The sequence below is a fragment of the Diabrotica virgifera genome, chromosome 5 (assembly GCF_917563875.1).
Source record: "Diabrotica virgifera virgifera chromosome 5, PGI_DIABVI_V3a".
NCBI lineage: Eukaryota > Metazoa > Arthropoda > Insecta > Coleoptera > Chrysomelidae > Diabrotica > Diabrotica virgifera.
The window spans coordinates 220,686,145-220,703,221 of record NC_065447.1 but is presented as its reverse complement, the minus strand read 5'-3'; the positions used below and the strand labels follow the sequence as shown (position 1 = coordinate 220,703,221).

The following is a 17,077-nucleotide window of genomic DNA, read 5'->3' as shown; positions in this document are numbered from 1 at the left end:
GCCAAAAAATTGTAATTTAAAAATAAAAATCGACGTGTTTCGGGATTTTTCTCCAAAGCCGTCCATTTTAAAGAAAATGAATTTATTCCATAATTTAGCCCATCTCTATATAGGAGAAAAATGTTATGTATTGTTTTAATTTTATTTTAGAAACGAATCATGTCATCTATGATATATTTTAAAAACTATCGTAAAATAAAAGTTTTTAAAAGACATAAACTACACAATTTTAATGAATATGCATCATGTTAAAAAAACGAATTCATGGTTAAAAGATAATGTACGTACCTGTCCATTGATCAAAATGTTCGGATATTTGTACCTATGCATTGTCCTTTTTCTTGCTATCGTGATAACCTGGGTCCGATGCATCATACAAAAATGGGTATTCTCTGACACTCTCAATTAAAAGTTCGTCCATATTATTTCAAAACAAACAACGCGCTTTCAATTAAAAAATCAACAATATAATATTTTATAACAATTATGACACACTGGCGCCGACTGGCCGTTGAGGCCGTTCGACTCCAACGGATTTTATTCTACTCGGAGAATTTCGGCCGTTCCGTTTGCGTGCTGGCCTGTGCCGGGCCGGGCTGGCTGCTCATAATGGGTTACGTTGCATTTAAAACTATACAAATGAATTTGGACTGTCCTGTGCCGTGCCGGGCTGTGCCGGGCTGTGCCGTGCTGGCTGTTCATAATGGGTTTCTTGCTTAACACATTTTATTTTGTAACATCGACTTGGAGTCATTACAAATACCACTTAATTATTATGTAAACCATAAATATCGATGTAACCTTTTTCAAAAAGATGCTAGTTTCTTTTACGAAGCAGAACGCACTGAGGATGATCTGATTCAAATTGAAAACGTTTTGCAAATCCTTTTGGAGGACTTTTATGTTTTTTAATAAAACTTTTTATACCAATATACAAAAGAAGTTTTTACTTCTGTATGACTTATACAAATAATGTTATGGAGGGTATTGAAAAAGACAGGAAAAATCTAAAATAAACAATTTTACAAAAAAGTCAGAGCAACAAAAAATAACGCCAGCATTAAAACAAGAGGACTAAAAAACCAAAAAGGAGAAACCGTCTTTGAAGACAAACAGGTCAGCAGAATATGGGAAGAATATTATGAAAAAAGTAAGACCAATCATAAAATGTAATGGTGAAGTAGAAATTCCCACAAAAGAAGAAGTACTAAAAGAAACTAAAAACCTCCGAAACGGAAAAGCAGCAGGAGAAGATGAAATAGCAGTGAGAAAAAGAGAATTACATAAAGAAATAAACCAGCTAATACAACAAATATGGACACAAAACAGAATACCAGATGAGTGGAACAGAGGTATAATGTACCTATATATAAAAAAGGAGATCGGGAGGAGTGCGAGAATTACAGAGCAATAACTTTATTGAACACCGCATATAAAATTCTAGCAAACATCATAACCATGAAAGTTAAAGTATGCGCTGAACGAATATTAGGAGAATACCAAAACGCGTTCACACCGGGAAGATCGACAATTAACTCCATACATACAGTGGAGCAAATAATCCAAAAATCGAGAGAATACAACAGAGAAATACACCTAATATTCATAGATTTCAAAAGCGCTTTTGACACAATTAATCGACCGAAAATTATGGAGGAGCTGGATCATCTTGGAATCCCAGAAAAATTAGGACATATGCTAACAGTGACCCTAAAGAACACCACAGAAAAGATCAGCTTCAACGGAACAACTTCTAACAAGGTGACTCCATCTCACAGACACTATTTAACCTGATGTTGGAAGTACTGATAAAAAGGACAAACTTTGCAAACAAAAACATTATTACAGATCAACTTCAACTAGTAGCATATGCAGACGATCTAGTCATAATAGCGAAGACGAAGATGACACTTATAAAAGCCGTTGAAAAATTAGATAATGAAGCGAAATGAATAGGGCTACAGATAAACCAGCACAAAACAAAATACATGAGCTAGGGAAGGACGACACAACAAATCAGAAATATCTAATAACACAGAACCACAAATTTAAAACTGTATCCACCTTTAGCTACCTGGGAGCAACAATAGGGTAAACTGGAAGAGAGAGAACAGAGGAAAGAATTCTGAAAGGCAAAAAAGCATATGGAATGAATAGAAATCTGCTGAGAAACAAGATCCTAAGCAAGAGAACCAAGATGAACTATATACGACCATAATAAGACCTGTTGTTACATTTGGAATGGAAACAACAAGGACTAACAAGAAAGAAGAAGATAGCCTTCTGAAATTTGAAAGAAAAATAATGAGAACAATACGGGGCCACAATGTAACAAGAGAGTGAGAAATACGAATGATAACAAATGCCGAAATTGAAGTAGAATTAAAGAGAGAAAGCATAGTCAGATAAATAAAATACATAAAATCGCTTCGCTTAGAATGGATATAGGGATTGCAATCCAGCAGCATTTTTAAAGCTGCTGAAAAGACAATCTAAATTAAGACTGTACATGTCAATTATTCGCCTAGTTGTTACATATGTGAGTGAAACATGGACTCTACATCAGCGAGAAATAAATAAATTGCTGATATTTGAAAGGAAAGTCCTCAGAATGATATTTGGTCCTCAAAGAGATGAATTGACAGGAGAGTGGAGAAGGCGCCGCAATGATGAATTGGTGACTCTATATGGTACTGAAAACATCGTCAGACATATAAAAGCTAATCGGATAAGATGGGCAGGTCATGTAGTAAGATCAGAGGAAGACAGAGTGCTAAAGACAGTGTTCTTCGAGAGACCAGACGGTAGAAGATCAGTTTGCCGTCCCAGAAAAAGATGGAAGGATGATGTTGAAACCGATCTATCTAGGATTGGGGTACAACAATGGCAAATCAAAGCGCAAGATCGCAGACGATGGAGGGCCATAGTGGATGCGGCGAAGACTCACCCCGAGTTGTAAAGCCAGTCAAGAAGAAGAAGCATTTTCAATCCAGCTGGATTTTTGTAAGATTGGGCTAAATCCAGCTGGATCCAGCGCGGATCCAGCAAAATGTGAAATAAAAATAAAAACACGATTTTAATGTTTTTTTTGTCTGTATGCTAAATTTTTAAACAGAAACGTGAATTATTTAGTTTTTTGAAAGTGATACCTTAAAAACATAGGCCTTATCTACTTCGCACAGAACTGCACATATAGCCGGTTGCGGAGAAAGCCCTTCCGGCCTCTGTTCTGATCGGTTTTAAGGTCATCAAATAGTCATAGACCATTGACAAACGATCGCCTTTCACTCATTCGGTCTCATACACCGCCATTTCCTTTTCCAAAATCTTTTCGTAATCTTTTTGAGGCCCAGTTTTTTTGGCTATAAATGTTTTCTCTTTCTCGTTTCAATTTAATCTCAAGTTTTTTTCCAAAGTAAAATTCACGGCCTCCGGATTAGTTGGCCCATCTTCTTCCATTATCTCTTGCACTGGTTCCACAGTTACTTGTTTATTTATACGAATCAACAAATTTTCTTCATTCTTTTTCGGCAAGGGGAAGTAACCAGAATTGTTTAGTCCTTCGTCATACTTTTTTTGATTTTGTCAATACACTAATGTACCTGTAATCTCATAGAGCCACCGTTCCGTGATTATGTTGCGTAGTGCTTGCGATAGATCGGCATTAAGGCTAGAGTCTTGGCTATTTAGTTTGTCTAAGCCAAATTTCATGGTTGTGTCGGCCGTTAATAAAGTGGACTCTATTCTGCAAAGAGCTTCTACAGCTGCCGGTTAAGAGAATTTTATCGCAGAATCAATATATATCAACGGTTTATCGATGCAAACTTTTAAGCTATAGAAACTTTCCAGCATATTGAGCTACTGCCAGCGCGATAGAACGGCAAGTTGCCGACCCACTGCTTTGAGGAAAGAGGCTAATGAAGACATTAAGTAACTTATTTCGAATTTGATACGTTTGCGGATCCGAGCTGCTGGATGCAGCACGCTTTGCTGGATGCAGCATGTAAACAAGCGCCGGATCCAGCTGGATTGCTGGATGCTGGACCCATCAATTGCAATCTCTAAATGGATAGGATATATACAGAGACGCCCACAATCAGATATGTTGAGAAGGATTATGGTTCAGGTGTAGAGGAAGTCCCAGAAGAAGATGGCTGGATGATGTAGAAGAAGACATAAGAGCAATGAATGTGAAAAACTGGAAAGTTCAGTGCAAGGACAGGAAGAAATGGAAAAAAGTCACGAGAACAGCAAAGACACACAGCAAGCTATAAATTGACAGAGGACTAATCCACCTCACCCAAGAATAGGATTTTCAACGCCATGGCGTTAGCTATAATCCCTAGGGATTGAGATGCTTAATGAATGAATGAAGTAATATACGAAAAGGATTATTCACACCACATCATAATTATGAGTTAAAGGTTTAAATACATAGAAAAATTATTTCTTCTTTTTATAGCTTTTTATCGTCATGCTTGTATATAGGCCTCTCCCAACCCCTTTCATCGATCTCTATCCTTAGCAACATACTTACAATTTTTTTCGGTTATTTTTTTATATCGTCTACCCATCTCATCTGTAAACTTCCTCTTGGCCGTTTACCTTCGTAAGGTCTATATTGTGATATTTTATCGTTCCAACGTTGGTTTTTGTCTAGCAGTGTGGCCCGCGAACCAGTGTGGCGCACCTAGGGGGGGAGGTTTGGGGTTTAAAATCCCTCCCAGGGCATATAAAGGATAGTAGAAAAATGTAACTTGTCTTTAACAAACTAGACAAAAAAAATTCTGTAACCAAGCGAAACCCCTCCCCCAGATAAAACCAAACCCCCCAGAGGAAAATTCTAGGTGCGCCACTGCTGCGAACCTTCATATTTTTAAAAATGAATAACCATTTTGAATTTCGTTGCAACACGAAACTACAGCCGAATCATATGCTAGTTCAATCAGAGAGTGCAGCAAGCACCTCTACCGGTTTCGAAACTTATTAGTCTCTCATCAGGAGGCACATATGCTGCTCTCTCTGACCCAATCAGGACAAACCCCGGCGTGCAGCTACGGATTGCAACGAACGAAACGGCAGGGATGCCCTAGCGGCAACTGCTAGCAAAAGACTAAGTTTTCAATCTAATAGCACATAAAGCAATATTAAAAATATTACTCTACATCCTACCAGATTGAAACAATGGGGACCTTCTCTGGTTACACCTCCGAGGCTTCAAAATGGTTATTCATTTTTGATTAACATGTTTACTCTGATTGGAGTACGAAGGGATCCATTCTCGTTGGAACTTTATCATCATCTTCCTTAGTCTCAGTATCCGTTATGGCTTGCAAATTTTAGAAGCCTCGGAGGTGTAACCAGAGAAGGTTCCCATTGTTTTCAATCTGGTGGGATGTAGAGTAATGTTATTAATGTCGTTTTATGTGCTATTAGATTGAAAACTTAGTCTTTTGCTAGCAGTTGCCGCTAGGGCATCCCTGCCATTTCGTTCGTTGCAATCCGTAGCTGCACGCCGGGGTTTGTCCTGGTTGGGTCAGAGAGAGAGAGAGAGAGAGAGAGAGAGAGAGAGAGAGAGAGAGAGAGAGAGAGAGAGAGCAGCACATGTGCCTCGTGATGAGAGGCTAATAAGTTTCGAAACCGGTAGAGGTGCTTGCTGCACTCTCTGATTGAACTGGAATAATAATACGGCTGTAGTTTCGTGTTGCAACGAAACTGAAAATGGTTATTTATTAAAGGATAAGGATTTGGTACAGTAATATTTTATGGCGGAGTGTACAGTAATATTTTTAATAATGCTTTATGTGCTACTAGATTGAAAACTTAGTCCTTAGTCTTCATTTTTTTGTTTCTCTTCTAGTGCCGACTCCACTAATGAAAGTTGACTATAACCATTGCAAGTTCGTGTCTATCTTATACGTTTCTTATAAGCGTCTGTGTGTTTAACCCGGTCCAGTCGCGAACGTTTTGCAGCCAGCGCAAGCTTCATTTTAGTTTGGCAATTTTTGTTGTTATATCCTCGACTTTTCTTTTTGATATTACCCAGTTGTTCCTCTTTATATTTGTCAATCTTATACTTAGCATTGATCTTTCCATTGTTCTTCCTGTTGTTACTAGTTTAGTCATATTTGCGTTGGTTAGGGTCCAGGTTTTACATTCGTATGACAGAAATATGTACTTTGCTTCTCGAGTATTTGGATATTTTGCGGTTCTTAAGAATCCATCTTAGTTGGATACTTAAGAAAAATTTATATACATACTGGCAATAAGAAAATCTCAATATGAGAATAATAAGAACTATCCTTCTTCTTTAAGTGTCGTCTTCCTAGCGAAGGACGGCAATAACTTCTGCAAAGTCTTCGCTGTTTTGTTCTTTTCTTATTAAACTTTGAAAGTCTAATCCTGTCCAATCTTTAATGTTGCTCAGCTAAGTCATTTGTCGTCTACCCGGACCACGCATGCCTTAATTTTTCTCTTCTATACTAAGCTGAAGGAAGATATACCTGCCGTGTCCAAATATGTGACCAAGATAAGATGTTTTACGTTTTTTGACAAATTCTGTAGGTTCACGTTCTCTCCGCCTTAAAACTTCATTTCTAACGCGGCCGATATATGGAATTTTCAGCATACGACGAAATACCCACACCTTAACGTCGTAACGAGCTGACTGTTAACGTCCAAGCTTCCATGCCGTGTAATAGTATCTACACTATATACATAACACTTTATCATGCGGTATCTTAGGAAAAGATTAAGATTACGGGTAGTGAGTAACTGTCGTATTTTTAAGAAGGTGTTTCTTGCCTGTTCTATTCTACAATTTAACCTCTTGTTCTTAATCTAAAGTTTCATGTATGCAACATCCTAGGTGAAGTCCGGTCCTGAACATGGTAACATAAACTGTGTGTACATTTCAGTCCCGAAAAATCATCTTTTTCATAGTAATTTATATCCAAATAAACTTGAAAATAAGCAAAAAGTAATAGTATACAGGGTGAGGCAGATAACTGGCCTATTAGAAATATCTCGAGAACTAAAGGCAACAGAATCATGAAAATTGGAATACAGGGGTTTTGAAGGATGATCTATTAAATGAAAATATTTTCATCTCTTTGCAACTTCCGGTTATACCGGAAGTTGCTTATAACTTCGTTTTTTTAAATGGGATTTTTCGGTATATTTTTATATGTTTGGATTCTCTTCGATGTCTTCTTTCTTAAAATATGAGGTTTTTTAATATTATACAGGGTATTTTAAAAGATAATTACGTTTTTTATTAATTTCGTAGCAAAATTAACACCCTGTAGAATTGTAGTAGTTTGACATCTAAAACTCTACTTACGTTCAAATGATTTTTAATATACTCTACTATTGTGGAGAATCATTAGTATAGCTAAATTTTTAATTTTAGTATACAGGGTTGGTCGAAACTCGGAATGAGTATTTTCTGAGTTTTCTTAAATGGAACACCCTGTAGTTTAGTATTGTAATGAAATGATATTTTATGGTACTTTTTTATTTCTTAAGCATTCCCTATACCTAACTGCTTTAATTTGTGCTTACTTGTTAATCGCACCAACAATCTTAACTAAGTAGGTATTTCGATAGCTAAACCATTATTGGTAATTTTAAGGACCAGTCTGGATTAATATGTATTTATTTCTGAAAAATTATTTGGGATTGAGTATTTTCACGGCCAACCTAATAAAATTTTACCTATTTTTTGGTGCAATTAATGTTTAGTTTGAATCACCAATAACTCACAAATTAAAGCAGTTAGGTATAGAGAATGCTTAAGAAATAAAAAAGTCCTATAAAATATCATTTCACTACAATACAAAAATACAGGGTGTTCCATTTAAGGAAACTCAGAAAATACTCATTCCGAGTTTCGACCAACCCTGTATACTAAAATTAAAAATTTAGCTATACTAATGATTCTCCACAATAGTAGAGTATATTAAAAATCATTTGAACGTAAGTAGAGTTTTAGATGTCAAACTACTACAATTCTACAGGGTGTTAATTTTGCTACGAAATTAATAAAAAAACGTAATTATCTTTTAAAATACCCTGTATAATATTACAAAACCTCATATTTTAAGAAAGAAGACATCGAAGAGAATCCAAAAATATAAAAATAGACAGGGTGTCCTATTTAAAAAAAAAACGAAGTTATAAGCAACTTCCGGTATAACCGGAAGTTGCAAAGAGATGAAAATATTTTCATTTACTAGATCATCCCTCATAACCCCTTTATTCCAATTTTCATGATTCTGTTGCCTTTAGTTCTCGAGATATTTCTAATAGGCCAGTTATCTGCCTCACCCTATATACAGTGCGTCCATAAAATAACACATAAATTCGTTATTTCGCAAACCAACAACTTAAATGAAAAATCTCGAAATAAGTCGATTGTTATTTTTAAATACGATTTTTCGGAATATATATCATACTAGTGACGCCATCCGTCTGGGCGTGATGACGTATTCGATAATTTTTTTAAATGAGAATAGGGGTCATGTGATAGCTCACTTGAAAGGGTATTTAATTCTCTATTCACTAATATTAACATTAACATAATTATTTATACAGGGTGTTCAAAAAACATTTTTTTAATTAACATAATTGAGACAAAAAGAAGAATGAATGTAATTTATTTAATTCAAAATGAGTTTTATTACTGTCAGAAAATGGAAAAAAAATTATTTGGCAAATAAACATTCATTTTCGCTTAAACGAAATATTCAAACTGGCAAGTGGCAGGTGGGTGGCAGCTTTAACATTGAATTTAAGCGAAAAACAATATTTATTTGTCAAATAAACATTTTTTCCTGTTTTCTGACAACATTAAAACGTATTTTGAATTAGACAAATTACATACATTCTTCTTTTTGTCTCAATTATTTTAATTAAAAAAATTTTTTTGAACACCTTGTATAAATAGTTATGTTCAAGGTTATATTATGGAATAGAGAATTGAATATCCTTTCAAATGAGCTATCACATGACTCCTATTCTCATTTAAAAAAAAATCATCGATTACGGCTTCACGCCCAGATGGATGACGTCACTAATATGATATATATGCCAAAAAATCGGAAACTAAAAATAAAAATCGACCTGTGTCGGAATTTTTCCTTAAAGTCCCGGTTTACGAAATAATGAATTTATGCGTTACTTTATGGACGCACTGTAGTGCAGTTACCTTATGGAATAAAATAGTGAGTTAATATTATTCTATTTATTCAAAACATTACAAAGCATATAGGTCTGGATCCCGCGTATGAAAAAAAAGTTGATTAATAGCAAGCTGAAAATTTGTTAATAGCTTAAGGGTGTCTTGTCTAGTCGGATAAACTTTGATATATGGGAACACTGGAACAGGGGCAGTTTTAATTGTGGAACAGGTTAAAAATTTGGAACGGTCAGACCACGAAAACGGCACATTTATTTTGTCCGACAGAATAGACTTAAACTCTTCGAACACAGATTAAACTCTCATGCAAAAATCAGACTGCTATTTATCACCAAATGGGCGTTTTAATAAGTGGAACATGTAGAATACGTCAAATGACAGGAATTATGACAGGTGATAAAAAGCAGTCTGATTTTTGCATGAGAGTTTAATCTATGTTCAGAGAGTTTAAGTCTATTCTGTCGGACAAAATAAATGTGCCGTTTTCGTGGTCTGACCGTTCCAAATTTTTAACCTGTTCCACAATTAAAACTACCCCTGTTCCAGTGTTCCCATATATCAAAGTTTATCCGACTAGACACCCTTAAGCTATTAACAAATTTTCAGCTTGCTATTAATCAACTTTTTTTTCATACGCGGAATCCAGACCTAATACCGTTTGTAAGGTTAAGTGACGGCCGAAAGGCCAATTATCAGAACCAGTTTTGGTTCTACAACTGGTTCATAATTACTAATGAGTTTAACAAATGATACCAGATCCAACCTAACAAATTTGTCAACAATCATGACTGACGATCAACAACCTCAAAACAAAACAACATATTCCGCTGTGCTTAACAATACTTCAATTCAATTCCCTTTAAAGCATCAATCAATTTTATTTAATCCGCTGCCTGATACTAAAATAGACGAGTACTGAATAGCACTTGGCGAAGTTGTTCATCCACGGAATATTTCATTTTCATCAAGACTATCAAATAACAGAATATGTATTTATCTCTCCAGCGAATTCTTGGTGGAAAAATGTATGTCCAGTCCAGCAGAAATAACAATTAAAGGCGAAAATCTAAAAGCACAAAAATTGATAACTACGAACGAAAGAATGTTACTATCGGGTGTTTGCCCTTCTATTCCACATATTCTAATAGAGAATGAGTTAACCAAATTAGGTCTTAAATTAATGTCACCTTTAACCTTCCTTAGAATCGGCAGTCAACTTCCAGAATTTCAACACGTCCTCAGTTTTAGAAGACAAACTTATATTCAACCACTTGTAGGTATAGACCTTCCTTCTTCTTTCTTAATTACATATGAACAAACTTCGTATCGCATATTTTTAAGTTTAGATAAACCTTCGTGTTTTATCTGTAAGAGAAGAGATCACATTGTAGCAAATTGTCCAAATCATAATCAACAAAATGATTCCTCTCATATCGAACACAGACCACAACAACCAATACAACAACAACCGCAAGAATCCCCCCAGTCTAATCCATCACCCTTAGAAGTGGAGCCAGGTTATCCAGTTGGTAATTCTAGTACCGAACCTTCACTTAACCAACAAACAGATACTAATTTAATACCTCCCGTATAATTTATGGAAACTAATTGTATGACTAAGGATCAGTCAACGACCAATAAGAGAACAATTTCGGAAATTAATACTGCTCCATCTCCCACTGAAGAATTAAATAAAGAATTTAAAATACCAACACAAACCAAAAAGAAAAAAAAAGCAAACTGAAGCTACCACATCAATTCAAGAAATGATGATGCCAACAAAAACAATATTTAACGATATGTCAAATAATTTTAAATTAACATATGAACAAACTGTTGACTTTTTTGAAAATTGTGCTGGCTCGACTGATCCCTTGAGTTTACTACAAACATACACAACGGATGTAGGCAACTTTTATAGCATGATAACAACAATTAAGCCATATCTTACAGAAAAAAGCATGAAAACCAAATGCACTAAATTATTAAACAAAATCAACAAAATGCTAGACGATGCCGATAATCAAAAAAGTGATGGTACAACAAATTCAACTCAAGAAATAAACTAAAATCTTCCGATCCGATTCTTCAATGGAATGTTAACGGTTTCTAACTCCCTTTAGGAAGATATCTCTCTCTCTCTCTCTCCTTAATATTTAATTCCCAAATTTTTTGATAAGACAAACACAGCTACTTCTCCCTGGACCTTTCGTCCTACAATATGTGATCTAACTCTTTCTGAATACAATAAGCTTGATACCACCCATGCAACAATTATTCAATCGTTTCTCAACATACTTGCTTCTTTCCCAGATCATTGTCATATATATACAGATTCATCCAAAACTATTGATGGTGTGGGATCAGCAGTTATAGATTCGAACACTATATTACAATTTAAATTATCTTCCACTTGCAGTATTTACTCTGGAGAATTATATTAATTATGCAAGCCCTTATTCATACTCGTATTCAAAAATTTCAAAAATCTGTCATAATTACCGATTCTCTCAGGGCATTACATACGATAGAACAGTTATATCCAAGTATGTATTCCTGTAGGCATTAATAAACGAACAACTACATTTCCTAAAGAACACGAGGAGCAAATAGGTTAGATGGGTTCCATCACACATTGGACTTCAAGGAGGCGAAAAAGCAGTCTTTCATACCAGAGAAGCAATACACAGTGCATTTTCAGTTTTAGTGAACTTAGTGTCTGTTTCCGACTATAAATCGTTCAAAATAAAAGTGAGAAACAAATAGGAAAACTCTCAATACCTAACAGTATAAAAGTAGTCTTAAGGCCACACTGTAAGCTTACAAATTATTTGAAAAACATTAATGATTTAAACAGACTATAACCATTGTTAACATTTTGTAGATCCCATGGCTAATTTGTAAATTATGATATTGTTACTTAACTGTGAACATAATATATGTAATAATCAAAAATACTATGTATTAAGTTTAAGTAACCATGTATTAATTACAGTACAGCTAATAACCCAAAGTGGTTGATGCTGTTCAATAAAAATAAAAAAAACATCAGAGGTAGGTACTTATACTTTTTCACTTATTCAACGAGATTGTTAATGACTAGTATGTTTATAACTGTTGTGTGCTTTTTTGAAATTACCATTGTTTTTAGTTTTTTTTTACATTCACCTTAAGGCCATCTACTTCTCCTTCTAGAAGAACTATCCAAATTGTGCAAATATGACTTCAAAGCCTATAAAATGGTTTTAATGAAATTAGTTAACATAGTAATGTTCATTGTCGCTAATTTCCCGCTTTCTTAAAAAGTCATTTTCTTAAAAAAGTCTTAAAGCACAGTTATCATAATTTTCAATTTGTGTCGCGGAAATGAGATCGTAAATAGCAGTACCATCCATCTCTTTAGGCTATAAAAGCATAAAATTGCTTTTTACATAAAAAATAAACGCTTAAAAATACATGCAACAAACTGGATCTGTTTGACTATTTACAGTTGAAACTGTTATTGGTTTTCCTAGTATAAACTTGTACACAGTTTCCCGATGAGAATAAAAGAACTTTACAACTTCCTTCATATATCTCGGTTGTCTATACAAAAGAAGAGCACTCATGTATTTTACGGACTCACTTCCATACAAACAGAAAAAACTGTAAAGGTGTAAACTGCGACAAACGCAATAAAAACGAAAAGTATGTTCTCGGAGAGTTCATTACCTTATTTCTTATCGGCAGCTTTTTCAACTGGTTGTGCGATATTCCTTACAACGTCCCATTCTAAATACTTATTAATAGACGTAATATAATTTTATCTATGCCATATATTTGCTAAAAGTCTCCATTCAGCCATTTCTTTCTTCGAGGGGACGTCACGCTTACGAACAATTCTTAGGAACACGAGCGGCTCGTCAGAGCTAAAGGTCAAGGGAATCTGTCAAGCACACTATGTAATTTTTGAATATTTTGCCAATTATAAAGTAAAATATAGCAGATGACGGCAACTAAAAAAAAAATAAAGAAATAGCAACTGGAATACGACAGGCCGACTCTTTCGCTATAGAAGTAAAAATAAAAGCTACCGAAATAAAAGATTCAATTATAACATCTACGTCCCAATTTGTGGCGTATGCTGACGACATAGCATTGTTTAGCAGAAAACTACACACTTTAAATGAATAATTTGCGAAATTGTGAAGGAAGCATTCAATGAAGATCACGGAAAGAAAAATCATTCGGAGAATAGCAGGCCCACTAAACTGGGGATGGGAAAAACCTACCGATTTTAACGTAAAACCGGTTTTTTACTTCACAATAACCGGTTTTACCGGTTGCTTTTTGTCCCGGTTATAACCGGTTTTTTCTTTTTAAAGTAAATACCGGTTATTAGGTTTTTACGGTGATTCGGATTAGGTCAGGTATTATTTTGGACCCCAATCATAATTATTATTCTCAAGTAGTCATTCGAAACAAAACCATAATTTAAATTTTATTTTATAATACAGAATCAAACTGAAAGTGAAAATATCAGCCAGAAACAATTAGGTTTTATTATAATATTTCGTTGAAAAGGTATTTCCTAATCATAATATTTACATAAGAAGTGAGCTGGTTGAAGTAGACGCAAACATCATCTATGTATTTTTCACACTTGACTCTTGACATTGAAAGTGGGCGAGTGACTTTTTCTGATTACCAAAAATAATGTTCTATGAATATCGAATTACCGATTACGAATACGAATCTTCAAGAATTTCCCTACGTTTTAAAAACGATATACCCATACAGGAAGTATTAAATGAGTTAAAATGTACCTATTATACAAATATACAAACGTGTTAAACGAAATACATGATAAATTTTTTTTGATGGTAGTCAAAATAAAAGATAAATTGCATTATCCAATTTATTTTTATGTAAAATATTTATGTTGATATTATTTTTTTAATCCCATTTGAAAAAGTCTGGGAAATTTTTTTGTTGGGTTGAAAGTTGAAATGGTTGGGTTAAATTGTATATTATTGCAATAATATATATATATATATATATATTGATACATGTATCCATGTGACTTCCAAAGTAGATTCTCGTAATACGTTGTTACTTCATATATACCGTTATGACTTCCGATTTCGGAAGTCACAACGTTTTGCCTATATTTTTACGAATTTGGCTACTAGATGGTATCAGAAGGCTTATATTAAAAATTTCGCTGGAAGTCATATCGTATCTAACATACTCATAAGATCAGATTTTAGTTCGACGGTATATCACCAGCGCTAGTGTCGCTCCCGTGCTACTATACAGGCTATGTACACAACGCGTAGCGTCTTCCGTATACCACACCGCTCGGTGTGACTTCCGTTTTTTGGCAACCCTGTGTAACGGTTTCCAGACATTTTTCTGTTGTAGATTCGCGGTCCTAATCGTACTTAGTGTTTTGTGTGCCTTTTGTTTTTAAACATGAATAATAGCAGATCTGCTTTACTTTTAAAGTTAGCCTTAAATGAAGGTACAATAAGTGATTATATATCTCTATAATTATATATTTTCTGTACTTATTTTAATCTATAATATTTACTTACCTATTTACTTATATAAATTCATTTTTCTCGTTTTTTTGTTTACTTCCTTTTTTACAATGAACTTCTAATTTAATCTACACTCACCGGCACGAAAAACGGGCACCCCAAAAAAATGGGTAATTTTTGATGTCTCATATCTCCCAAACCTGTTGTCCGATTTAAGTAATTTTTTTTAATATGTTATAGCCTTATTCTTTAACAAAATAGCTATGATAATATTGTTGATAGACAGGTAAATTTTCATTGTATACCGGGTGTACCAATCAAACTGGGTTTTTTTCTCAATTTTCACAACACCCTGTGGAATATTCTAGCCTTTATAAAATATTTAAATCAAAGCCTAACTATAGCTCCAGGTTTTATTAACATTCTGTTTCTTTATTCATTCGCTTACGTTGGATAATAAAAAGTTAAGGACTTTAACAACTAGCCATGTTCTTTATCGATACAGGTGTTTCTAAATATAAGTGCGACAAACTTTAAGGGGTAATTTCTGCATGAAAAAATAATGATCGTTTGGCAAAAGAAATTTATATTTGCAAGCATTTGCGGACATAGCTTTATCAAGTAAACGATCATTATTTTTTCATGCAGAATTACCCCTTGAAGTTTGTCGCACTTATTTAGAAACACCATGTATTGATAAAGAACATGTTTAGTTGTTAAAGTCCCTAACTTTTTTATTATCCAACATAAGCGAATGAATAACAAACAGAACGTTAAAAAAACCTGGGGCTATAGTTGGGTTTTAATTTCAATATTGTATAAAGGCTAGAATATTCCACAGGGTGTTGTGAAAATTGAAAAAAAAACAGTTTGATTGGTACGCCCAGTATACAATGATAATTTACCTGTCTAGAAACAATGTTATTACAGCGATATAGTTAAAGAATAAGGCTATAGCACAGGGGTGGGCAAAAGCCGGCCCGCGGGGCGGGTCCGGCCCTTTCGCTTACTTTGTCCGGCCCGTTGAAAAACCCCGCAAGTACCTAATCTTTTTAATCCCTTTTATGTGATTTTGTTGAAATCAACAGTAATAGTTTGCATAGTGTTCACATAAATTATTAAATATATAAATAATAGAGAGTATTATAATTACGAACAGCCTTAGCTAACTATATTTTTAAAAACTGTTTAATTGTAACTATTTACTTTAAATTTCTTTTAAAATATAGGGAAATAACCGGAGATTCATAATTGTTTATTCGGTATTAATAATCGTATTTAACTCTCAAGGTCTCAAGACAAGCACTCGGTGTTTGGGTATCTATTTCAACCATATCACTGACAGTTTATGATCTAAATACCTCAGCACTTTGGTCCCAATAATATGATTCTTTATTTATTAAATCTGAATTAAGTATGGTTGTTTGGAATACCTACTTCAGCATAAAATTCATTGTTACCGATTTTTGCGGAAGTTTTACAACTACATACTTCGAAAGACGCGTATAAGTTTATTTTGATTTTGCACTGGTCGTATTTCCTATTACTCCTCATATTTCTTTTGATACAGTGTGTGTTATTTTGCAAATATATAATAAATTGAAAAAGTGGAGGACATTTTGTAAGTAAAATTTGAAAACATTGTTTTTATTTTATTGTATTAAAATATTTATTTGTAAGCATTTGCAAAATGATACAATCTAAAAAAAGAAAAGTTGATTTGGAATGCAGAAATTTTAATGAAGCATGGACAGAAAAATACCTTTTTACGAACATTGGTAAGAAAGCAATTTGTTTAGTTTGCCATTAAACCATTGCTGTTTTCAAGGAATATAATTTAAAGAGGCATTTTACATCAAAACATCCAAAATATGCATCGTTTTCTTTAGAAGAACTTAAAAATGCTGCAGACAACTTAGCAAAAAACTTAAATAAACAACAAAATATTTTTAGCAAACAAAGTAACATCGAGAAATCTACCACACAAGCAAGTTATGTTATTGCACACAAAATTGCTAAGTTATGTAAACCTTTTTCTGAAGCAGAATTTGTTAAACAGTGCATGGTAGAAGTGTTGGAGATATGTTGTCCTGAAAAAAAAACATATTTTTGAAAATTTAAGCCTGTCAAGGAGAACAATAGTACGACGGATCGAAAATATTTCAGGAAATTTACTCGACCAGCTAAAAACAATAATTGCTGATTTTACATATTGTTCTCTGGCGTTGGATGAGTCCTGCGATATTACTGACACAAGTCAATTATTAATATTTATTCGGGGCATTAACAAAAAATGTGAAATTCGCGAGGAACTTCTTAGTGTGCATCCAATGAAAGATACAACTACCGGTGAAGA

At 34.1% G+C, this 17,077-nt stretch overlaps 1 protein-coding gene across 1 annotated transcript in view; it reads left to right on the top strand.

The window, feature by feature from the left end:
• The window catches only part of LOC114344598 (cuticle protein 16.5-like), a 314,943-nt gene that overhangs the window by 111,178 nt on the left and 186,688 nt on the right, over nucleotides 1–17,077 (top strand). The window lies entirely within an intron of this gene.